This window comes from Jaculus jaculus, chromosome 3, assembly GCF_020740685.1.
Source record: "Jaculus jaculus isolate mJacJac1 chromosome 3, mJacJac1.mat.Y.cur, whole genome shotgun sequence".
Classification (NCBI taxonomy): Eukaryota; Metazoa; Chordata; class Mammalia; order Rodentia; family Dipodidae; genus Jaculus; species Jaculus jaculus.
Window position 1 is genome coordinate 126371856 of NC_059104.1, and position 26093 is coordinate 126397948.

Here is a 26093-nt window from a genome sequence, read left to right on the forward strand (position 1 = left end):
CTACCAGCAAAGCAAACAGACAGAACAGACAGCCTACAGAATGGGAGAAACTGAAAACAAATGCTGGTAAGGTTGTGGGAAAAAAAAAGGAACCTTTAGGGCTGGAGAGATGGCTTAGCGGTTAAGCGCTTGCCTGTGAAGCCTAAGGACCCCAGTTCGAGGCTCGGTTCCCCAGGTCCCACGTTAGCCAGATGCACAAGGGGGCGCATGCGTCTGGAGTTCGTTTGCAGAGGCTGGAAGCCCTGGCGCGCCCATTCTCTCTCTCGCCCTCTATCTCTTTCTCTCTGTCTGTTGCTCTCAAATAAATAAATAAATAATTAAAAAAAAAAAAGGAACCTTTATTCTCTGCTGGTGGGAGTGTGAACCAGTAAAGGCATTACTGAATCAGAATGGAGGGTTCTCAAAATCTTAGAACTACCTATATGACCCAGCAATACCATTATCCTACAACAGAGATACTTGTACACCCATGTTTACTCACAGCAGCAAAAAAATGGAGACATCCTACATGCCCATCACCTGGTGAACTGATAATGAAAATGTGGTATAATAGAATATATAGAAACAATTGTAAAGACATATGAATTTATGAAATTTTCAAGAAAATGGATGGATCTGGTTATATTAAACAAGGTGATTCAAGTTCAGAAAGACAAAAAATTGTCTTCTATGTGGATCCTACACATATGGGAATAATGTTGGCAAAGCTAAGCAACTAGAAAGGAGACCGAAGGTAAGAGGAGGTGCTGGGAGAGGAAGGCAAAAGGACACCTGACAAGAAAGCTAACAGGGTACTGCGGGGAGGGTGGAAAATGGTGGAGAATGGGTTGGAGATGAAGGAGCGAGGACCACCTAAAACGAATTCTCTTTGAAAAATATGTTTAATATTGCTGTACATGCTAATTAAAGTTTTTTTAGATAAACGGATAAAGGATGGTCAAAGACCTTTCGAATATCTTAAAGTTCAGCCCTGAGCAGAGAAAAACAGAAATCTCCTTATTGAAATGTTCAGGAATTTCACATTAATCTTTATTTTTCCCAAAGGTCAGCAGGTGGGTAATTGATACTGTTGTGGCTTTTGTAAAATTACTGCTCCTTTGAGAGTGGGAGTCGAAGCTGTCAAAGCTGGCACGTGCTAAAAGCCTTTCTGAGGTGGACGTTAGATCAAGCCCAACCTCAGCTACACAGCGAGTTCCAGGCTTGCCTGGGGTACATAAGACCCCGTCTTCAAAACAAAAATAAGAAAGGAACCTAGGTGGGGGAGAAGAGACTCAAGAATAGGAGGAGGTGGGCTGGGAAATCGGAGCAAGCTTCCGCTAAGCAAGCCTGGGACGAAGTTGGTGGCGTCCCGCGTGACCACATGCCACTTCAGCCGCCCCTCGCTCTCAGAAGTTAAGTCAGGTTTTCTTTTGTCCCGCAAGTCGGATCGTGCGCTCGCCGAGGCTCAGAGCGAGGAGGGCCCGGTGCGGACGCGGTGCCTTCAGGCCCGGCTGGGTGCGCGGGTAGGTGCCGGAGACCCCGGCCTCCCGCCCGCAGCGCAGGGGCGCGGCTCCTTGGTTCCCCGCCGAAGCCGGGACGCTCCGAGGGAGCGCGGGGCGCACGCTCCGGCCCCTGGCCGCCGGGGGTCTCCGGGGAGACCGGTCCCGCCGGCAGCGCTCGGGCGGCTCCGGGACGGCGGGGGACGCTGCAGCCACCCACCGCCCGGCCGCGGCCCGGCGCCGGGGGAGGAGCGCCAGGAGGAAGGGGCCGAGCCGGGAGAGCACCCGCCCCGGAGGAAGGGGAGGAGGCCGGGGTTTCCTGCGCATTCCCGGCCCGCCCAAGTGACTCACGGGCGCAGGAAAACTCCCAGGGCCCGCCCGGGACCACCGAGCCGCCGCCGCCGCGGACGCAGGTAAGGGGCGCTGCGCCGCCGCCCGCGCGCCGCCTCGGCGGGGTCCGGGCCGCTCCTCCGCGGCCGGCCGGGGTGGGGGCGCGTCCCGCCGAGCTGCGGCCTGCCCCGCCCGCGCGGCCTCCGGGATGGCCCTCCGCGCCCCGGCCCCGCACGCCCGCCCGGGCCGCGCCGACCCCCCGCGGCTCCGCCGGCCTCCCCGGGACCCCCGTCCCGCCCGCGCTTTCCGCACGAGGCCGGGCCCCGCGGGGGGCTCCGCTGCTGCTCGGCGGGTTATTGTTGGAAAGTAACGCGCCCGGAGCCCGCGTCGCCGCGTGCTGCCCCCTAAGGAAAGGACGGAGGTCGCGGCCGAGCCTGCCCGGTCCCCGGTTCTCGGAGAGGCGGATTTGGGGCTTTGTTAAGGCGCGGGATTGTTAGGTGAGCCGCGCCGCGCATCCACACCGAATTGCAGCTTCTAAGCCTGGCGTGCTTGTGGGTGTGAGAAGAGCTGGAGCGTGGTAAGTCGGCACGGTAGAGACAGTCACAGCCGAGTAAAATCTCCTGGAGTACTGAGACTTTGGCGTGTGTATTTTCTACTAACAGGAGCACTTGCTGCCGGGCACAGCCACAGTGCCTTGCTGTGTGGGCAGCCCAGCGGTATGTCTTGGTTGTCTTTTAACATATTGGCTGAGATGATTTGTGATCGAAACAGCAGTGATGCCCGGTACTCCAGCGGGCACTGACTTGTCTCTCCGTACTGCACGCGCCAACTTAGGGATTTTGCTAAGTCCCGGCCACGTTCATTAGCTGGAACAGCTCATAAAATACCAAGTGGCCGGTGTGCAGGAACAACCTGCCACCCTTCATCCCTGATGGTTTTCCATGTAAAACCTAGACCTATCTTTTTGTGTGTGTGTGTGTGTGTGTGTGCCACTACATATGCATTGGGTGAATTCAGTGGGAGCGTTGTGGGATTCTCTGTCATCTTCCCCTAACAGCATCCTCACTATCAGAGGCAAAATGCTGCAGTTATGAAAACATTTCTTCTATCAATATATTTATGCGTTTGTGTGCTGGCAAGTCATTCAAAGGAAATATAATGTAAGTGTTTGTGTGTGTGTTTAAAGGAATGTATGTTTCTTTTTAACTTTACATATAGCAGTTCTGTTCCCCTCACCGTGCTCTTGTAGTCAGGCTCTTCCTATCCTGAACTCCTGGCATTCACTGATGTGTTCAGAGAGCACTGTTTTGATTTTTCCAGAAGATCAGTTGCAGTCCTTGGGACAGTTGGTTAAAGAGCTTGGTATATGCAGTATATTAGAGAGTCCCCTTGTTCTTTTTATTGAGAGTATAATGTAATCATGTGCCAGTTAACTACAGTGATTTTTGAACTAAATGTGTAGCTTGGTAATTTCCTCACTGTGCGTCACAGAGTGCTCACACAAGCTCACACGGGTATGCACATTATTAGGTGATGCAGTGCTAGAAGACCATGGTCACTGAGTGAGACATTGTTCTACAGTACATGTCTGTATTCAGAGTATGATTGTGTTGTGATTTATGTAATCGGCCTCCCATTGACCTTATTGGTTTTATTTATTTATTTGTGAGAGAGAGAGAAAAAGAGAAAGATGCATCAGGACTTCTTGCTGCTACAAACAAACTGCAGACTCATGTGCTGCTACTCTTTGTGCATCTGGCTTTATGTGGGTATGGGGGAATCGAACCTGGCTGTGAGGCTTTGCAAGCAAGTGTCTTTAACTGCTGAGCCATGTCTGCGGCCCGACATTATTGTTTTATATATTTATTTAGTTTAGCATTTTTAAATTTTTATTTATTTATTTATTTGAGAGCGACAGACAGATTAAGAGGCAGAGAGAGAGAGATTGAGAATCGGTGCACCAGGGCTTCCAGCCACTGCAAACGAACTCCAGACACGTGCTCCCTCTTGTGCATCTGGCTAACGTGGGTCCTGGAGAATCGAGCCTCGAACCAGTGTCCTTAGGCTTTATAGGCAAGTGCTTAACCACTAAGCCATCTCTCCAGCCCTAGTTTAACATTTTTCACTATTCTAGTCAGTGCCAGCCAAGAATGGCAGCAACATGGTAGATACACTCACCAGCAAGGGCAGCTAGGCAAAAGGTCTACTTTTTCCTGGAACTTCTTTGTATGTAGGCTACCACTACAAAGGTAGTCTTTCACCCCCAGTTAACCCATCTGGAAATCTATATATATCTTTGTGCATGGGCTCAGATTTATCATTCTAAAGGTAAATTTTTGGCTCACTTCCTTGATGACTTCATATGTTCCAGGCATCATTCTAAGCTAGGGTTCCTTTTCCTATGCAGTCCAGATCATGAATATTTAAGGACTGTGTGGCAGCATCAGAGCAGCATGGACAGCATGTAGAGAGTGGGTGTGGCTGCGTGCCGGAAATTCTTTATAAAGTGAAGGTGTCCTGTAGCTTGCTGTCTCCTGTTCTCAGTAGCTTACCGACTCCTTATTCTCACAAGTAGATGCAGTTCTTATTTCCACCTTATGGATGAAGAGCTGACAGTGGTGAAGGAGTCCCAGGTTACATGCAAAGCCTGACTTTGAGTTCAGTCATCAGCTTCTCATATTCCAAAACAAACATCAGCAAAACAAACAGTGTGAAATACCGATCCCAAAATGTTAAGACCTTCAAGCTCCTATGGAATCACTCATCTGTGGTGCCTGCAAAGCAATGTGCTTGCTCAGGAAGCACTCAGGGCTGATTGTCCAGCCGTCCTCTTAGCAGCCCTCACTGGGTACCCTTCTCAATTGCAGTACACAATAGGAGCCACATAGTCCCACAGCGGCTGTCTCTGTGCTGGAGAGGCAGACCTGGTAGCTGCTCAGTCCACAAAGCCAGATGCCTTTGCAGTCCCATTGTGGTACCAGAGGCCTAGAAGATTCCTGGAAAGTCACTAGTCTTCAGCTCATGTTGAAAGGCCAGAGAAGCTGGAGTGTGATGTCCTTGGAGGATAGTGATAGACACACTAGCTCAGGAAGAAGTAAAGACAGGTTGGCAACCCCACTTTTTCCTTAGACCTCTTTGTATCTGGCTGGTCCAGTGAAAGGTGCTGGCTACTCTGGAAAGGCCCTCACAGATGCATCCAGAATGATCCCTTCTAGGTGACTTTGTATCCTCCTTAAATTGACAGGATTGCAACTCGACCAGGTCTGGGGTACTCAGTGAGGCTGTGGGAGTAAGGAGGGAGAATTCTTTAACAAAGGAGATCAAGTTGGGTCATGATTTCTGAATTGTTTGGCCTCACTACAATTTATTTTCCTTCAGTGATACTGAGCTTACTAGATGGCTGTGAAGATGAAATGAGATATTACAAGAAAGATATAAGGGATGGTGACTGTTCACACTGCTTTCTAAAGCTTTCCTATTTAAAAACATATTTTAGGGCTGGAGAAATGGCTTAGCAGTTAAGCGCTTGCTTGTGAGGTGTAAGGACCCTGGTTCACAACTCAATTCCCCAGGACCCATGTTAGCCAGATGCACAAGGGGGGCGCATGCATCTGGAGTTCCTTTGTAGTGGCTGGAAGCCCTGGCACACCCACTCTCCCCCCCCCCCACCTTGTGCTTCTTTCTCTCTGTGTCTGTTGCTCTCAAATAAATAAATAAAAATAAACAAAAAATTTTAAAAGCATATTTTAGAGCCAGGTATGGTGGCGCATGCCTTTATTCCCAGCACTTGGGAGGCAGGGGCAGGAGGGTCACTGTGAGTTTGTGGCTACCCTGAGACTACATAGTGAATTCCAGGTCAGCCTGGGCTAGAGTGAAACCCTGAAAAGACAAAACAAAAATAAATAAATAAAAACATCTTTTATAGTGTCTTTTCACTAACATGACCCAGCTACTTTCTCTCATTGCTTTTTTTTTTTTCTTTTTTTTTTTTTTTTTTTTTTTTGGTTTTTCGAGGTAGGATTTCACTCTAGCCCAGGCTGACCTGGAATTCACTATGTAGTCTCAGGGTAACCACAAACTCATGGCACTGCCTCTGCCTCCCAAGTCCTGGGATTAAAGGCATGTGCCACCATGCCTGGCTCTCTCTCACTGCTTTTGCTAACAAAATTTAGCCAATCTTTAGAGGCCACAGGTAAAGGGTGAGTCAGTTCTGTTGATTTAAATACCTTATTTTAGTGGAAAAGGAAAGAAAGAAAATGCCAGGCATGTGGAGCATATCTTTTACCCCAGCACTTGGGAGACAGACAAAAGTATCACTATGAGTTCTAGACCAGACTGGGACTACAGAATGAGTTTCAGGTCAGCCTGGGATAGACAGATTTAGACCCTACCTTGAAACAAACAAACAAACAAAAAACATTAAATGAATGCTTGGAGAGAGTGGAAAGACTAGCACCTTTCCATGGGTTGGCATCTTGGCCTTAGGCAAAAGGAGAAAAAGCTAGATAAGCACAGGCATTCATTCATTACTCTCTGCTTCCAGACCATGCTTGAATGTGACTAGCTGCCACCATGGCCCAGCCCCCCAAGAACAGCATCCTCTCTAGTTGTAAGCTGAAGTAAACACTTCTCCTGAAGCTGCTTCCTACCAGGCATTCTGTCCCAACAACAAGGAAAGTAACTAATACGTCTCTTCATAATTCCACCAACAGTGTGCGGGAGAGTCCAATTTCCCTGTTACACTTACAAGCACTTGTTACTTTTTCTCTTCCTTTTCCTCTCCCATCCTCCCCTCCCCTCCTCTTCATCTCTTCTTTTTCTCCTCCTCTTTTTCTCTTTCCCAGATAATTGCTCTCCCAATGAGTTTGAAATGATTCCTAATTTTGATCTTGATTTTTTTCCGTGAAGCTTCTAACTTCCTGATCTGTACAAACACTCCAAATTACAAGCAACAGATCTGACAGTTGAAGCTACGATCCACATATGAGAAAGAACATGCAGCATTTGTCTCTGAGCCTAGGTTACTGTACTCAGTATTCTGTTTTCCAGTTCTATCTATTTTTCCTAACAGCTACATAATTTCACTTATCTTTACAGCTGAAAACAATATGTACCACATTCTTATTATCTGTTTATTAGTTGAGTGACATCCAGCCTGTTCCATGCTGTAACTGTTGTGAATAGAGCAGCAATAAACCAGATGAGAAAGTATCTCTATAGAAAGTTACAGTCTTTTGGGTAGTATAGCTTGGTCATATGGTAGTGCTATTTTTAGCTTTTTGTTGTTTTGTTTTGTTTTTCAAGTTATGGTCTCCCTCTAACCCAGGCTGACCTGGAATTCTCTATGTAGTCTCAGGGTGGCCTTGAACTCTCAGCATTCCTCCTACTTCTGCCTCCCAAGTGCTGGGATTGAAGGCGTGCACCACCACACCCAGCCCATTTTAGCTTTTTGAGGAGCCTCCACACTGATTTCCATAGTGGCTGTACAAGTTAGTAAATAGAGTTCCTCTTTCCCCATATCTTGGCTAGCATTTGTGGTTTTTTTGTTTTGCTTTGATTTTGTTTGTTTGTTTGTTTACTTGATATCCATTCTGACTGGGGTAAGATAGACTCTCAAAGTATTTCATTTGTATTTATTTCTCTGTTTATTAACCTTTTGTATTTTGAGACCTCTTCAGTTCCATAACCCACTTTTTGATTGGGCTGTTTCTTTCCTTGATGTTTAGCTTTTTGAGTTCTATGGGTATTCAGAGTAGCTGGCAGAGTTTCTCCCATTCTGAAGGCTGCCTCTTCCCTCGAGGGACAGTTTGCTGCACAGAAGCTTTTTCATTCCTGAGCTGCCTTTGGTTGATTGCCATATTTCCTATTCAGAAAGTTCTTGATCTATGCCTTGTATTCTGGAGTGTGTTCCCCACTTTGTCCCCTAGCTATTTCAGAATTTCAGGTTTTATGTTACGTGCTAGACACATTTGCAGTTGATTTTTGAGGCAGGATCTATTGTAGTTCTTGTACATTTCCCTGGCACCATTTGTTAAAGATACTGTCTTTTCCCCAGTGTGTATTTTTGGTGTGTTTGTCAAAAAATTAGGTTTGCTTACTTTTTTTCTTTTTACTTAAAAAAATATTTTATTTATTTATGTATATATGTATGTGAGAGAGAGAAAGAGGCAGATAGAGAAAGAGAATGGATGTGCCAAGGCCTCTAGACACTGCAAATGAACTCAGATATGTGCCACCTTGTGCATCTGGTTTACGTGGGTACTGGGGAATTGAACTTGGGTACTTTAGCTTTGCAGGCAAGTGCCTTAATCACTGAGCCATCTCTCTAGTCTACTTAAAAAAATTTTTTTTTAAACTTTATTTGAGAGAGAAAGAGGCAGACAGATAGGCCAGGGCTTCCTGCCACTGCAAATGAACTCCAGACACAGGGGCCATCAGGCTTTGTAAGGAAGCTCCTTTAACCACTGAGCAATCTCTAGCCTTTTGTCTACTTTTTCTTTTTTGTTTGTTTGCTTGCTTGCTTTGTTTTTTTGTTTTTTTGAGGTAGGGTCTCACTCTAGCTCAGGCTGACCTGGAATTTACTATGTAGTCTCAGGGTAACCTCAACTCACAGTGATCCTCCTACCTCTGCCTCCCCAAGTGCTGGGATTAAAGGCATGCACCACCACACCTGGCTTTTTTTCTTTTTCTTTAAAAAAAAAAAAAATATTTTATTTGTTAGAGGGAGGGAGGGAGACAGAGAGGGAATGGGCACAGCAGGGTCTTTAGCCATTACAAATGAACTCTGGATGCATTTGCCACCTTGTGCATCTGGTTTACATGGGTCTTAGAGAATCAAACCTGGGTTATTTGGCTTTGTAGACAAATACCTTAACCACTAAGGCATCTCCAGCCCCCTTTTTCTTTTTTAAAAAGTATTTCTGTATTTATTTGTTTCAGAGAGGGCCTTGCTATGTACCTCATTGTAGACTAAAGCTCATGATTCTCTTACCTTGGTCTTCTCAGTGCTCAGATGACAGATGTGGGCCACTATGCCTGGTGTATGCTTTTACATATTCTAGATGTCAGATAGATAGATGGTCAGAAAATATTTTGCCCATTCTAAGAGTTGTCTGTTCACTTATTCACACTCTTGGTTGTTGTTATTAGTTTTGGTTTTTTGAGGTAGGGTCTCAGTGTAGCACAGGCTGACCTGGAATTCACTGTAGTTTCAGGGTGGCCTTGAACTCATGGCAATCCTCCTACCTCTGCTCTGGAGTACTGGGATTAAAGGTATGCACCACCACGCCTAGCCTGGAACACCCATTCTATCTCTGTCTATCTCTCTGTCTCTTTGTGCTGCAAATGGATTAATAAAAAAATTTTTTTTTAAAGAATAAGGCTTAAAGACTGGGTTCCTTGTCACTTAAGCCTACTCACAGCTGTTGTTGGACTGTCCAACTTGTCTTCTGTAGACTATAAACTGGTCCAACAAATCCCATTTATACATTTTTTTAAAAAAGAATGAAACTTAAGTCACAAACATAGGACTATATGGAAATATTTTGCATTCAAACCACTACAATGTGTATGGGTCTGTAGAGAGAAAGAGAGTGTGAATTTCACTTTAAGGAGTTACTTTATACAGTTGTGGAGCTAGCAAATCCAAGTTTTACAGAGTAAGACAATGGGCTAGGGCCTCAGGGAAAAGTTGGTATTGTCATCTGAGGTCAAAGGACATATGGAAGCAAAATTTCCTCTTTCTTGGGGGATATCCCAGTTTTTTGTTTTTTTTTTTAATTTTATTTTTACTTATTTGAGAGAGAGATTGGGTGCTGCAAATGAATTCCAGAGGCATGCACCATCTTGTGCATCTGGCTTACATGGATCCTGAGGAACTGAACCTGGGTCCTTAGGCTTTGCAGGCAAGCGCCTTAACTGCTAAGCCACCTCTCCAGCCCCTGTATTTTATTATTTTTTAATTTTATTTTTATTTTTTGGTTTTTCAAGGTAGGGTCTTATTCTAGCCCAGGCTGACCTGCAATTCACTGTGTAGTCTCAGAGTGGCCTTGAACTCATGGTGATCCTCCTACCTCTGCCTCCCAAGTGCTGGGATTAAAGGCCTACACCACCACGCCCAGCTCCTTGTATTTTTTTTAAGACCTTCAATTCATTAGATGAGATGCACTATAATTGGGATAATCTGCTTTCCTTAAAGTTTACTGATTTAAATATTTCTCTCATTTAAAAAAATATTGGCAGTTATATCTAGACAGCACCAAAAAAGAGAAAGTATAACAAGGCACTGCAACCTTCTTAGCTTAACACATCGTTACTGAAGGAGTTACCAGATTTCAGGAATTCAACATACCACTGCTGGACACCTAGCAGTCTGTCCAGAGACTGTTGGGTACTGGGCTGGCTATCTTGGAAGAAAAGAGTTCAAAGAAGTTCACTTTCTTTACACTTGCTGATCCTTTTCCCTCCTCTTCCCTGCCAGCAGGACCCCAACCTTCTGATATAAACCCCCTTGCCAAATGCTACCCTGGTACCTTGTATTTCTAGAGTTCTGACTACTGATGTGTGATTTGTCCTTCTATGACCCACCTCCAATAAAGTTTAATCTCTTTGTCCTAGAGATTTCTACTTGCCTCTTAACTTTTCTAACAGTTATCACAGGGTTAATTGTTATTGTGTAGTTCAGTAATTTGTAGAATTTGCCATCTACTGCAGTGATTGGATGATTGCTAATTGTATGGGGGTACAGAAAGTTGAAGGTGGGGGTTGTTGGCCTCTGGATGTAGCTGAGGAGAACTCACACTGTCCTCTGTCATAAGCTATGAGATGCTATCAACCCTCACATTGTCCACACCCAGCCACACATCCACCAGAGGTGAACAGCCTGGATGGCTACCCTTGAGGGTATTTCTGCCATGTGGCCAAGTTCTGTGCATGTGACTTTTTGCCCCACACATCTGTGCCACCCTGGACAGAGCCTGCTGTGGTCTACCCCATGGGCAGTGTAGAATTGGTGAAAAGCTTCTGAGCTCTTGATTACCCTGATTCTGCCCCAAGTCCAGGCAGGAGGGAAGATATGAAGCATTATGACCCCTTGGGTCGAGGCTCAACTTGTGGACCTTGGGAGGTGTGTACAAAGACGAAGCCCACAGGCTGGTGTGTGTCTTCCCTGCATTCTGTGTGTAAATGGATCAGGTGCATGCTTACACCCTGTGTGTTAGAAAGTGTGCCTTGTGGAAAGACACTGCTGCAAAACAAAAAAACTGTGTGTGTGTATGTGTGTGATCTGTGCAGTTTTTACAAGAGAAAGAAGGGGATAGATGTGGTACAGGACAGGGATGGACTTACTGTTGATCATAAGCAGGAGTCCAGCTTTTGGTGTGGTTTATGTATCTTTGACATTACTAAGCATAAATAATGAAATTGAGGGCATATCAGAGTCTAAGAATTATGCTTCTGGGGCTAGGTATGACTGCCATGAGTCAGGGTGTCTACCTTGGAACTCTTCATCTTGACTTGGTTTTCCATGTATTTTTTGGTTTGTAAATTTGTAGAATTAAATCCTATTTTCCTTCTGGAAGGAAAAACTTTTCAGAGGTGTCTAACTAGCCCTGTGAGGAAGGGTGGGTGTCTTCAGGTGCACGCGTACACACACACACACTCACTCACTCACACTCACATGCATGCACACTTCTATGCCAGGGACCCTCCCAGCTGCAAATGAATGCCCATTCTACTTTACGTGGGTGGCTGGGAATTGAGCCTGGGCCAGCAGGCTTTGCAAGTAAGTGCCTTTAATGCTGAGCTTTCTTCTCAGCCCTAGTTTATTGAATTTTTAATGGCTCTAAATGCTACTTTTACATTATTTTTGTTGTCTCACACTACTTCCCTCATGGCTAATTCTTTAACCTGTGGAAGTGGCGTGGCGACAGCAATTTGCTGAAGCAGAGGCTATGACTAGTAACCACTTCCTTCTCAGGGCCTGAGCTGGTACTGCTTGGTAAATTTAGAATTGAAAGGGGAAATTCCAGAGGGAAAAGCTGAGGTTTGCCATGATAAAAAGCTAAGCCTTGCAATAGCCCTGGGGTACAAGTTCCAAAAAGAAAAAAAAAAAAAAAATTAGGTTAAAGAATGAAGGCAAAGTAAAATGAAAGAGCAACCAGCTTGCCTCAGTTAAAGTCTTGCAGACCCTTCCAGAGTTTTAATGTCATTATTACCATCATCGGGTAGTGAATGCATATGTAAGTTGGCGATTTAAGGCAAAGAAGCAGAAACTAAACTGAAAAGTCATAAAAGAAGAATAAACTAGTTGCTGTGTATGAATTTTCTCAACATGGTGACAACAGGAGAAATGCAAATTGGAAGGACAGTTTTTGTGAACAGTGATACAGTAAACATGGAATTTCAGATGTCTCTGGTTTCATTTTTTAATATTTTATTTATTTATTTGAAAGAGAAAGAGGGAGAGAGAAAGAGAAAGAATGGGCACAGCAGGGGCTCCAGCCACTGCAAATGAACTCCAGACGCATGCGCCCCCTTGTGCATATGGCTAAGGTGGGTCCTGGGGAATCGAACCTGGTTCCTTCGGCTTTGTAGGCAAACGCCTTAACTGCTAAGCCATCCCTCCAGCCCTCTGGTTTCATTTTTTTAAATTAATTATTTATTTATTTGAGAGCAACAGACACAGAGAGAAAGACAGATAGAGGGAGAGAGAGAGAATGGGCACGCCAGGGCTTCCAGACTCTGCAAACGAACTCCAGACGCGTGCACCCCCTTGTGCATCTGGCTAATGTGGGACCTGGGGAACTGAGCCTCGAACCGGGGTCCTTAGGCTTCACAGGCAAGCGCTTAACCGCTAAGCCATCTCTCCAGCCCAGGTTTCATTTTTTTAAAGATATATTTTTTTAATTATTTATTTATTTGAGAGCAACAGACACAGAGAGAAGGACAGAGGGAGAGAGAGAATGGGCGCGCCAGGGCTTCCGGCCTCTGCAAACGAACTCCAGACGCGTGCGCCCCCTGGTGCATCTGGCTAACATGGGACCTGGGGAACCAAGCCTTGAACTGGGGTCCTTAGGCTTCACAGGCAAGCGCTTAACCGCTAAGCCATCTCTCCAGCCCAAAAGATATTTTTATTTGTTTGCAAGCAGAGGGAGAGACAGAGACAGATAGAGAATGGGTGTGCCAGTGTCCTGCTACTGCAGTGAGCTGCAAATGCATGCGTCACAGTGTGCATCTGGCTTTACTTGGGTAATGGAAAATTCAACCTGGGCCAGCATGTTTTGCAAGCAAACACCTTTAACAACTGAACATAGCACCTGGTTTCGTTTTCTTTGGATAAATACCCAGTAGTAAAATTGTTGGGTCCTTTGGTAGCCATAGTTTTAATGTTTTGTGTGTATGTATGTGTGTGTGCGCGTGCATGTTTATGGTGTATGCCTGCATGTGCGTCCCATATGCATGTGTGCAGAGGCCACAGTAGAATATCAGGTGTTGCTCTTCCTCATTGTTTCCTTGAAACCAAGTCTCTCAGTAAACCTGAAGCTGTCATTTTCTGTCAGACTGGCTGACCAGTTCTGTCTCCACCCCTTTCAGAACTGGAGCTACAGGCATGTGTAGCTTCTTAACCAGGGCTGGAGATTGAATTTAGGTCCTCAGGCATTTACGGCAAGTCCTTTTATCTGCTGAGGCATCCCCTCAGTCCCCTACTTTTTTTTTTTTTTTTTTTGCTTTTTTTGGTTTTGTAAGGTAGGGTCTCACTCTAGCTCAGGCTGACCTGGAATTCACTATGGAGTCTCAGGGTGGCCTTGAACTCATGGCAATCCTCTACCTCTACCTCTGCCTTCCGAGTGCTGGGATTAAAGGCGTGCAACACCACACCCAGGTCAGTCCCATACTTTTAATTTTTGAGGAACCTCCACACTTCCATAATAACTGTACCAACTTACATTTGCATTAATTGCATATAAAGGTTCCTATTTCTCTGCATCTTGACCAGCATTTCTCTTTCCTTTCTGATAACAGTCTTTCCCATGGTGGGGAGGTGTTACTGCATGGTGTTGATTACATTTTCCTGGTGATTAGTGATGCCACTGGTATAGCCTTTGAGAAATGTCTGTCTAAGGCCTTTGCTAATTTTTTTCTCAAATTTTATTTATTTGTGTTGCATGTATGCATGCATGCGTAAGTGCCAGACACATATGCTGTTCTTTGCGTTTGGCCTTACAGAGATGCTTGGGAATTGAATCTAGGCCAGCAGTCTTTGCAGGCCCAGTGCCTTTAACCACTGAGCCATTTCCCCAGCCCCTCCTTGTCTTATTTTTATTTATTTTTTCCTTGGCTTATTTTTAAATCACATTATTTGCTTTTCTTCTCTTCAGTTGCTTGAGTCCCTTTTGTATTCTGGATATTAATCTTTAATCAGACATCTAGTTTGCAGTATTTTCTTTCACTTGTAAACATTAAAGTGATTCCTGAGTACTGTGGAAAGTGACGTACTGGTGGTAGACTGCCTTGGCTCCTGGTCTGGTGTGAGCAAGCCTGGCCTGGGCCCATCTTGGCTTTTTTTTTTTTTTTAATTTTTATTTATTTATTTGAGAGCGACGGACATAGAGAGAAAGACAGATAGAGGGAGAGAGAGAATGGGCGCGCCAGGGCTTCCAGCCTCTGCAAACGAACTCCAGACGCATGCGCCCCCTTGTGCATCTGGCTAACGTGGGACCTGGAGAACCGAGCCTCGAACCGGGGTCCTTAGGCTTCACAGGCAAGCGCTTAACCGCTAAGCCATCTCTCCAGCCCCCATCTTGGCTTTAAATGTGACCTTAGACTCTTTCCTGGGATGCTGTACCAGGAAAGTGACTTGGAAACAGGGCACATGTCTGTGGCTTTTCGGTAGTGCAGCCCTCATCTAGGGTTATTCCCTTTTTAGCGTTCTGTACATGGTGCAGGCATTTCTGTGGTGGGGAAGAAGGTTTGCATAAAGGTTTCTTTCTGTGAAAGAAGCTCACTGTGTTGGTCTTGTTGATGGATGGATAAATGACCTGGACTTGTGAAAGCCAGCAGTTGGCTAGCTGTGGATCAGGATTATGGTTTACAGGTGAGAAAGGTGCACTTTGGCATTTGCAGAGTTAGTGTCTCTGTGGGACAGTGTTTTTTGAGCTCCCAGAGATACCTGAGGATACTGGCCTCCCTGCTTGTGAAAACTGGAGTTTCTTAGTTTTAGCCCAGTTAGCTTGTGGGCGTGATCATTGGTAGAGATTGGGGAATAGGGTATAGAGTAGGTGGGAGTTGTCAAGGTCACTGACTCATGTTTAGGCCATTGATTGGCTCAGGATATGTGTGGAAGCTGACCCAGGATCATGGAGTTCTGAAGCTCTTTGTGATCATGCTGGGGAGGGAAGAGCCTGGCCAAGGCTGGTCAAAGGTGGGGCTGCATCAGACCCTAGCAGATATAAAGCTGGGTCCTTACTGGGCAAGAGGAAGGATAAGGATTCAAGAAAGGGCACCTCTGGGTGGTATATGTACCTGATGAAGATAGATCCAATAATTGCTATATAGCCTTTGACCATCATCTTGCAGTTTCTCCTGCTCTGGGAGAACTGTGAGGGTAGCAGGGGAGAAGTGAGCACTATGGAGCCTGATCATAAGCCCTGGCACTCAGCAGTGTACTGTTGGATCTAGCAGCTAAACAGTCTGTTAATGGACAATCTGAAAAAGAAGGTAACAGCCAGCTCCTTCTCTTTTGAGCCTTAAGAATTGGAGAAGACGAAGAACCCCCAGCCATGATGAAAAGCAGTGGGGGTACTTGGCTAAGCTCATGATGTGGTGCTTGGCACATGAATATATGCCTGGTTTCCTGAGTGGAGCAGTTGGACTGCTCAGGCTGACACAGGCTATGCCACTGAGCCATGGTTATGGAGGAATGTTGGGTCTGTAGATGAAGGGAGCCTGGGGAAACCTGAATTGGCTCTGGAAAGACACACAAAATGGCTTGGTTCAGCTTGTGTCTAATCTAAAGGTTAGTAGCCACTAACTGATGTGCGAGGGGTGACTGCCCTTCTCTCCTTCTCTATCTTTCTCTTTGTGTTTGCAAATAAATAAGTAAATAATTTAAAATATATTTTATTCATTTATTTGAAAGAGAGAGGATGGGCACACCATGGCCTCTAGCTACTACAAATGAACTCCAGACTTATGCACCACCTTGTGCATCTGGCTTATGTGGGTACTGGGCAATTGAACCTGGGTACTTAGGCTTTGCAGGCAAACAGATGAACTGCTAAGCCATCTCCCAGCACAAATGATTTTTTTTAAAGGATAGTATACCTGAGTATGACACCCAAGGTTGTCCTATGGCTTCTACCTACACATGCACCCACCCAAATACACATGCACCTGCACACCCACACATACATAACGTGTTTTAAAAAAATAAAGTGATGGGCAAGAGGTTAAAGATGCTTGTCTGCAAAACTTCATAGCCCTGGTTCTATTGCCTGGCACCTACATGAAAACCAGATGCAAGCCGGGCATGATGGCGCACGCCTTTAATCCCAGCAGTCGGGAGGCAAAGGTAGGAGGATCGCCATGAGTTCAAGGCCACCCTGAGACTACATAGAGAATTCTAGGTCAGCCTGAGCTAGAGTGAGACCCTATCCTGAACAAACAAACAAACAAACAAACAAACAAACAAAAAGCCAGATGCACAAAGTGGTGCATGTGTCTGGACTCTATTTGCAGCAGCAAGAGGCCCTGGTGTGCCCATGTGCACTATCACCTTCCTTCTTGCTGTCTTTATCTCAAATAATAAATAAATGAAATGTTTTTAAAAATAAATAATGTGAGCTGGAAATACTGAGCAATTTTTACTTTCTTGTTGTTGGATAAGATACCTGGCCAGAAACAGCTTATGGAAAGAAAGGACTTATTTCAGCTTACAGTTTCAAGGGAGTTTCATTGCAGGAAAAGCAGGACAAGAGCAAACAGTCAGGTGAGCATCACAAGTCCATATCAGCAGAAAGTAATCTCAGACTGGGCTGGATGTTGATTATATTACTCCAAAGCCCACCAAAGAGACACACTTCTTAAGTCAAGGTTCCACCTCCCAAAAGCCCCACAACTTTCCAATTGCCAGAGACCAAGTATGTAAAACACTTGAGCAATGAACATTTTATTCAAACCACCATATTTCTTCCCTAACTTCATAGACTTCTGACCATCTCGTAATGCAAAATGCATCCAGTTCAACCTCAAGAGTTCCCATAGTCTCCATCAGTCCAAACACTGTTTGAAAGACCAAAGTCTCATGTGAGACCAAGACAGTCTGTTAACTGTGAGCCCTGTAAAACACAAGTTACTTACATACAACACATTATGTCACAGAGTAAATATTCCCGTTTTCAAAAGGAGAAAAGAGCCGGGCATGGTGGCACACACCCTAATCCCAGCACTCACTTGAGAGGCAGAGATAGGAGGATCGCTGTGAGTGAGAGGCCAGCCTGGGACTAATAGTGAATTCCAGGTTAGTCTGGATTAGAGTGAGACCCTACCTCAAAAAGGGTGGGGGTGGGGGAGAATGTGAGCCTATCAAAGAAAGATTGTACCAATGCAAGATAGAACCAGAATGGCAGACTTCAACTCCTGCAACTCCATGTCCAGCACCTGAGAGTCAGGTTGACATTTTCTGGACTCCAAACGGCTTGAAGAACTCTGCACCTCCAGCTGTGCTGCTTCAGGGGCAAAATGTATCCCAAGTCAGCAGATTTTTGGAGCGGCCATCCCATAGTCCCGGTGTCTCCAACATCCCAGGGTCTCTTCTTAAGGTTCATCTTCACAGCTCCATACCAGAAGCTTCAGAAGGCTTCCTTGCAGGGATTAGCTTTTTCTGTGGAATGCTGGGCCTTTCCCCTGTCCTTTATTTTTTATTTATTTGAGACAGAGAGAGAGAGAGAGGGGGTATGCATGTTGTGTGTGTGAATACACCAGGACCTCTTGCCACTGTTCCAGATGCATGTGCCACTTTGTGTGTCTGGCTTTATGTGGTACGGGGGAATAAAACCAGGACCATCACTCTTTGCAAGCAAGTGCCTGTAACTACTGTGCTATCTCCCCAGCCCTATTTTTTTTAAGCAGAGTTGATTTTTTTTTTTTTTTTTTTTTTTTGAGGTAAGGTCTCACTCTAGCCCAGGCTGACCTGGAATTCACTATGGAGTCTCAGGGTGGCCTCGAACTCACGGCGATCCTCCTACCTCTGCCTCCCGAGTGCTGGGATTAAAGGCGTGCGCCACCATGCCCGGCTTTTAGAGTTGATATTTTATTAGTGATATTTTAATACAGGCATCAGGGTTAAGAGAGAAAGAGAGGTGCTCAGATAGAAAGTAAGACACACCCGAGAATGTGGGTGTGGGCTTCTCTGAGAGAGAGTCACCCAAGAGCATGGGTGTGGTGAGACAGTCACCCGAGCACATGGGTGTGGGCTTCTCTAAGAGTATGTTTTTATCTTTTATTAATTTATTTGCATTCTATTTTTGGAGACAGTCTCATGTACCCCAAGCTGGCCACATCTGAGGATGATCTTGAACTTCTGGTGATATTCCTGCCCCCACCTCCCAAATGCTGAGAATGCACCACCACACCCGATTTATATAGTGCTAAGGATCTGAGTCCAGGACCATTTACATGCTAGATAAGCATTGTGCCAAGCAGACTTCATCCACAGCCTTTTTAAAAGAATACTTTTTTGTTCAAATCTTTGGAAGTAGTCCCAGCATACCAAATAGACAAAAGCTGATCTTCATTTGCATGCCCAGATGAGGCAGTCCAAGGTTACTTGAACATCGACTGGACAATAGCTATGGGCCGAGAAAGCCACTGAAGGTGCAGGTAGGAGAGTGACGGCGGTTACTCGTGCATTACAGTGAAAGGAGAGTGGCTGCTGTGAGTGGGTTCTGGAAGGGTCCAGACGATTAGCAGCAGTCAGGCCACTTGGGACAGTGGCAGGGGACCTCAGGAGACAAAGAGATCACTCTGTCATTGGAGACCTTGATCCTGACATTGGGGTCTGCAGACTGAGGATGAAGGCCAATTTTGTGTGGTTTGTGGACATGAATTCCGAAAGACTCAAAATTCCTTAGACTTCAATGCCTCATTGTTGTAATGTTTCAGTTTCATGACAACGTTTTTGTTGTTGTTGTTTTTCTCAAGATAGGGTCTTACCCTAGCCCAGGGTAACCTGGCACTCACTTTGGCTGGCCTCGATCTCAATGATCTTTTTACCTCTGCCTCCTGAGTACTGGGATTAAAGGCATACGCCATCGTGCCAGGCTCTGCTTCTTATTTTTTGACTTTCTATTGTTTAGTATGTTTTTGAACTGGTTTTGAAAATGGAATTTGGAATTTTTGTGTACTAAAAATTATATTGCTTCAGTGAGAGCTAGGCTAGAAGATGCCGTTCTGGTTTTTGATTATCAACATCTTGCCCAGCTGGTCACAACCACCATCTCCACATGGCAGCTGGCAGCCCACTTTGCTCTCTTGGTTCCATGCTTGGTTATATTAACATGTGGGAGAGAGAGAGGAGCAGTTCTACAACCCGAGATGATTTCTTATTCCTGTGAACAAGCTGCACAAAACACCAGAAGATTCTGCTTTTCTGAGAAGGGCTGTTATTTGCGCATGGAAGAGGAAGAAAATCAGCTGGTGCCTTGCACATGTTAGCAGAAACATCTTAGTTAATTTTCTCTTGATTATGCCCTATAGTTAGGCAAGCAAACTACCTTCCAGCTGTAAAGTTAAAAGTAACTAGTTTGGAAATTCTAGGAAGACTTTTTGTAGCAAAAATAACTCCTTTCAGCATAAAGCACAAGGGAAACTAACTGCTGCACACACAGACACCTGAACTAGGCATGCCCGCTGTCTGTTCCGCATTTTCCCGACTATGACTTCATCTTCTGCAGGGTTTTGCAACCTTGGTGTTGAGCTGATGTTGCAGATTCTATTTTAACAAATACAAAGATTATGCCTTTCAGTTCCCATGAAGAGCTATGGCTGTCTCTGGAGTTTTGTTGGATACTCAGCCCATTCTCAGACATCATACCACCTGTGTCATTTGGCACGTGCTACGGTTGCAGCCTCCTGCTGTCCCCATCCTGTTCATTTGAAGTAAGCCAGAATGCCCCAAATCCCTACTTGCCACACCTTTGTCCCTAGTTCCTTGCTTTGTGTTGGCATCTTTGTGTCTTGACCTTCCTCAGCACTGGTGCCTCTGGGACTGCCTACCCCTTGAGGACCTGGTGTCAATCTGTAACTTCATTATGGGCCAAGGTGGCTGTCACCTCCTCTCACTCACATCTTTTTGTCTCCCATCTGGCTCCTGGCCCTTGGAATCTTAATACTTATTAATAGGCACATACCTAGTATGTTAGTTGCTTAATAGGAACACATTCTAAGAGCTGAGTTGCTAGGTGATTTCATCCTTGAGTGAACAACACAGTGTGCTTACAAAAACCTAAATGGCACAGGCCAGTCATCCATGTGGCTCTTGATACAATTAAGGGATTAATGTGGTAAACAGATATATAAGGCTTTTGTCTTTTGGTTTGGGGTTTGTTTCTTTTTGAGATAAGAATCTAGCCATATAGTAGACCAGGCTGGCCTCAGATTCACAAGACTCCTGTCCACAGTGCTAGAAGTTTTTTAAGAATTTACTTATGTGTATGTGTGTGTATGGGCATAGCAGTGCATCTTGCTGCTGACAGACAAAACTCCACTGTCATACCACATTTTGTGTCCAGTTTCTGTGGGTGGCTTGGGATTAAACCTGGCCAGCAGGCTTTACAAGCAAACACCTTTAATTGCAAAGCCATCTTACAAGCCCTCTGTTTTGCTTTAGCAGGGTTTCATTACAGCATAGTCTGGCCAGGAAGAATTTATAGCCTAGGCTTGCTATAGCATTTCTTCTACCTCGGTGTCCTGGGATTAAAGGTGTGAACTACCACATTGAGCCATGTGCCTGGTTTTCTGATGGGAACCTGCATTCTTTCAAGGGTGCTTTCTGAAGAGCAAGCTCCCACTCATGCAGTTTCTCCATCTGCCTTTCAGTCTCCCAGCACACCCTTGCAGCACCTTGCAGCACTCCCCTCTCCCCCGCTTTTGTTGTTATTTTTGGTTTTTTAAGGTTCTGAGACAGTCTTGCTGGGGGACCTTAGTCTGGTCTTGAGCTTACTCTGTAACTCAGGCAGGCTTTCAATTTGCAATACTCCTGCCTTAGTAGCTAGGATTATAGGCCTGAACCACCAGGCAAGGTTCCAGAAGTTCATTCCCTCCCTCCCATGTGTGTGTGTGGGTGGGGATGGGGGGCTGTCATGGACATGCCATGACACACATGTGGTCAGAAGACAGCTTTTTGGGTTAGTCCTTGATTTTTTGCCTCAGTCGATGAGAAATTCTCCTGTCTCTGCTTCCCCTCTTGCTCTTAACTGCTGGGATTATATGCAGTCACTGTAGTTTTTGACTTTTTCACATGGGGTCTGCAGATTGAATTTGGGTACCTGGGCTTAAGCAGTGAGCACTTTATCCACTGAGCCATATTCCCAGCCCCAAGAGTTCTTTTTTTTTTTTCTTCTTCTTCTGTAAGAACAGATGGTCTGAAAGTGACAGCTTCTGTCTTCCTAGCCATCTGCCTCCTGCTGTGAAGGAACAGAGAAAATGATCAAGTCATATTCATTTTGTAAAAACAACAAAAAAAAAAGGTTCAGGCTGGAGAGATGACTTAGTGGTTAAGGCGTTTGCCTGTGAAGCCTAAGGACCCAGGTTCAATTCCCCAGTACCCATGTAAGCCAGATGCATAAGGTGGTGCATTTGTCTGGAGTTCATTAGCAGGGGCTATAGGCCCTGGTGCACCTATCTGACTCCACCCCACCCCATAAATTAAAAAAAAAATTAAAAGAACAGAACCAAGTTTATCACTTACTGTTCTGTTTCAAGGCACATGGGACGGTCAGGTTCTACAGATTCCTCTTCCCCTGTCTCTACCACCCCAGCCTCTCTGTTTGCAGCTTCAGGGCTGTGCTGCCTCTCTTCTGCCTATAGGCCTGGGTCAGGATTTGTCTACCAGCTCTGGCCTTGACCCAACATGGCCAGTTGCCCAGCTGTAGGTCAGGGAAAGCTCTTATTCCTGCCTTGTGCCTAGCGGTCCTCTGAGCCTTGCTGTGCTCGCTCTGTCAGTGTTTGGGTAAACTTTGCTATGGGGTGGCTGTGAGGATGGCTTATTGAGGACCTGAAGCTAGAATCAGACATCTGGTAAGAACTGGACCCTGCATGGATGATTCTACTCACTGTTCTAGCTCCATGTTAATTTGTGAGGGCTGCCTGTGGTGGTCTGAATGAGGTGTCCCTCATAGCCTCGTGTGTTTTAGTTAGTCCCCAGCTGGCAGCAGTGTGGGAAGTGGAGCTTGCTGGAGGAGGTGTGTTACTGGGGCAGACCTTGAGGTAGCTGAGCTCAGTCTTGCTGCTATCTACCACGTGCTGTGGCAAGATAGGCTACGCAGCCTCTTCCTGCCAGGATGGGGCTTCCCCTCCAGACTGTAAGCCCTAAAGTAAACCCTTCTTTCCCTTTAGCTGCTTTTGGCTGAGTGTTTTGCCCCAACAATGCAGAGGTAACTATAATATTGTCAAGACAAAACTTGACAAACTAGGCGGGTGTGATGGTGCACGCCTTTAATCCTACCACTCGGGAGAAGTAGGAGGATCGATCACCGTGAGTTCAAGGCCACCCTGAGACTACATAGTGAATTCCAGGTCAGCTTGGGCTAGAATGAGACCTAAAAACCAAAAAGAAAAACCAAAACTTGACAGACTAGATAGAAACTTATTTCCTCAAAGTTCTAGAGGTTGGAAATCTAAGGTTGAGGTGGCAGGAGTGCTGGCTTCTCTTGAGCTCCCTCTCACTAACTTATAGATGGCCATCTTCATGCTGTGTCCTCACCTGGCCTCTCCTCCTCTGTCTGTTCTCATTCTTTTCTACTTCAGCCAGGCCTACGGTGGACATCTACATATGTGTCATATAAGCTGATCGGTGGGGACAGAAACACAGCCATGTCATTAATTAAACTGTGATCTACTCTTTGGTAACACCAGCAGGCAAAGGGTCATTCCAGATCTGTAATTGATGTTTTGCTGTGGGACATTTGCACTGTAGTATCCTGCTATGAAGGCTGGTCAGTCAGAGGCTCTTGTCCTGGGCTGCAGACTACTGGCTTTGAGGTGGCCAGACCAGACATGATGCTTTGCTGGGGACACGTAATTTGTGATGAACTCAGTCTTATGAGCAGTGAACAAGGAAGGAGATGGGAGGCCATCCTCATGGTTTATGTGGCATCATGGGGGAAGTGGCGATGCTGAGATCTCAGGACCAGAGTGTAGTTTGGCACCATGAGGATAAACTCTTCCTGTAGGAAGCAAAAGAGAAAAAGGGTCTCTGTGGACACTGTGTAGGAGGTCATGTGGGGTCTCTGGGTACCTGGCCTGACCAGTTCTTTCAGCTCTGTGCATCTTTCCTACCAGTCTGAGTTCAGATGACTTGAAGGATATAGTGTAGAACCTTCAGCTCGATCCTCAGGATGTCAGGGAAGTCTAAGTGTGTCCTGGGGTAGCCTGGACACACCTGTCCTCAGCGCTGAGGACAGGATGGTGACCCTGGGTCCAACATGGCCAGGTTTGCTTTGTACTCTTGCTGTCTGTCCCATACTTTCATGCCCAAGTGGAATAGGAAGTTGTGATGACAGAAAGAAAAAAAGTCCACTTCCTCATTTTGAAGTTTCTGCTACATTTAATTTTAAAGTTAAAAACATATTGCTATTAGAAATATCCTCCAACAAAGTCTAGTGAGGAACAGTACTATTAAATTCTTCTGCGGGGGGGGGGGGGGGGTTCTTGTTGATTTCCCAAAGAGAATTGCTGGTGGACTTTGTTACCAGAGATGACAGAGTCCCCTTTGCAGGTTCTTAATCTTAGATTAAAATATATATATATAGTGTAGGGCTGGAGAGGTGCTTATAAGTTAAGGCACTTGCCTGCAAGGCCTAAGGATCCAGGTTTCACATAAGCCAGATGCACAAGGTAGGGTATGCTCTGAAGTTCGTTTGCAGTGGCTAGAGACCCTGGCACCCATTCACTCTCTCTCTCTTTCTCTCTCTGTCTAAAATAAAAAATTTTAAGAAAGAGTTTAATAGCTGGGCGTAGTGGTGCATGCCTTTATTCCCAGTACTTAGGAGGCTAAGGTAGGAGGATCACCATGAGTTCAAGGCCACCCTAAGACTACAAAGTAAATTCTAGGTCAGCCTGGGATAGAGCAAGACCATACCTTGAAAAACAAACAAAAAAGTTTAAAAATGTACTTAGAAGGAAATTTGAAGGGCCAGCAAGTTGGAGATACCAGCAGCTGATGGAAGGAGGGAGGGACATAAGAAGAGAGAAAGTTAAGCTTTTTGAGTTCAAATGCAGGCTAAGAATGGAGGCTTGAAAACCAGTACATGGGAAGGGGGCAGGCAGTCTTCAAGAGAAAGGGTGAGAATGTCCACAGTGCCAAGACAAACTAAGATGTCTGCCTGGTGTCTAAAATAGAGAAATGAACAGTTATCTTTCTGAGCTAGACCTCACAAAGCAGGCAGTGAGGCTCTGTAAGCATTGAGGGAGGGGTTTCCAAGGTGGATCAATACATACCTCATTAAGGAACCAGTTTTTCCAGCCATCTTCTTTAAATTTTTTTTTAAATTTATTTGAGAAAGGGAAATAGACAGTGAGTGAATATGGGTGCCCTAGAGCCTCCTGCTGCTACAAACAAACTCCAGAAGCATATGCCATTTTTTGTGCATCTGGCTTCAGGTGAATACTGGAAATCAAATCCTGGCTGTCAGGCTTTGCAAACAAGCACCTTTAACTCCCAGTCCCCTTCCTTCTTCGTAACATGTCTTTAGGGAGTATGCTTTTTCTGTACAGGTGATTGATAGGACCATTTGCACTGACTCTTAAGGTGTGTGGGCCGCGGGGCCGTGAGGGAGGGGGGACAAGAGCATGATCTTTTTTTTTTCTTTTTCTTTTTTTCCCAAGGTAGAATCACACTCTAGCTCAGGCTGACCTGGAATTCATCTCAGAGTGGCCTAGAACTCATGGTGATCCTCCTACCTCTGCCTCCCACCTCCCAAGTGCTGGGATTAAAGGTGTGCCACCATGCCCAGCTTTGGTATTTTTATTTTAATAGGTAAATGGTCTGGTTAGTTTTAGGCTGCCTTCTCCTGGTTTTGGCTCATTGTCAGTTCCATTTTGTCAGCTTTTGCAGTGTTACTTGAATGTGTTCCCCTCTGTGTGCCATTCAGGGCTGACTGAGAACTTGGTTTGTTCTCCGAGGTATGATGAATACAGATCCATACCTGTGCTGCTTGAGGACAGCCAGGAAGTTCAAGCACAGTTTTGTGGGCGCTCTCTTCCTCACCACACTGGCCCTGGCAGTTTCCCGGTGTCTGGGGCTTCCCTTTTCAGTGCTCTAACTTGGTATACAGCTGTGACCCCAGAAGGGACACAAGGACAGCCCACTCAAGGTTTATTACTCACTCAGGCTCTTAACTTGCTCACTGTCCTTACATTCGGGGACTTCTGCTCAGTGTCTCTACTGGCCCACCCACTACTCTTTCCTTTTTGGAACACAAGCTAACTTTAGTCCGTGGCTCTGCCTAGGGACAGAGTTCACATGTATCCCCTGCACAGTAATGGGCTCACAGCAGATTCAATAGGAAGCAGAGTGAGTGTGCTAACTTGCCTTCTGTAACTGGTGCAGAAGATGTAAGCTGATGGTGTCTGCCTGCCCCTCTACATGAGCTCTGGTATCGGAACCTTCTCTCTCCCACTAAAGCCTTCTTCCCATTTCCCTTGCACACTTCACTTCAGTGTTGGTCCCTGCACTGACCTGTTCTCTGTGCTTCTAGCCTGTCTGTGTAGCTGTACATCAGCCAGGGGCATTGCGACATGCTATCCTCCGGCCATGTTCCTCCAGCCATGTGAGGGATTGTGTCCAACCCTCTACAGAACCCTCTGCACTGGCCACAGGCTGAGACCCCAGTATGGATGGGAAGGGTGGCAGGAAGTTTGTTCTCTGCAGATGGTATTTTGGAGGTCAGGAGAGCCAGTCCCTGGTAAATGTGGAGGAAGGAAATGCCTCACAGGCATGCCTACTCCTGGGAAAGACAGCAGAGTCTAATCACTGGATATTGTTGTGCTTGCTTTTCCTGGGGAAAT

At 45.7% G+C, this 26093-nt stretch overlaps 1 protein-coding gene across 2 annotated transcripts in view; it reads left to right on the forward strand.

The window, feature by feature from the left end:
* The first annotated feature begins 1774 nt into the window (after positions 1-1774).
* The window catches only part of Cyfip1 (cytoplasmic FMR1 interacting protein 1), an 84745-nt gene continuing 60426 nt past the window's right edge, over positions 1775-26093 (forward strand). For both annotated transcript variants that reach the window (XM_004661941.2, XM_004661940.3), the window contains exon 1: positions 1775-1891. The gene's annotated coding sequence lies outside the window, so the exon portion shown is untranslated. The remainder of the gene's footprint in view (positions 1892-26093) is intronic.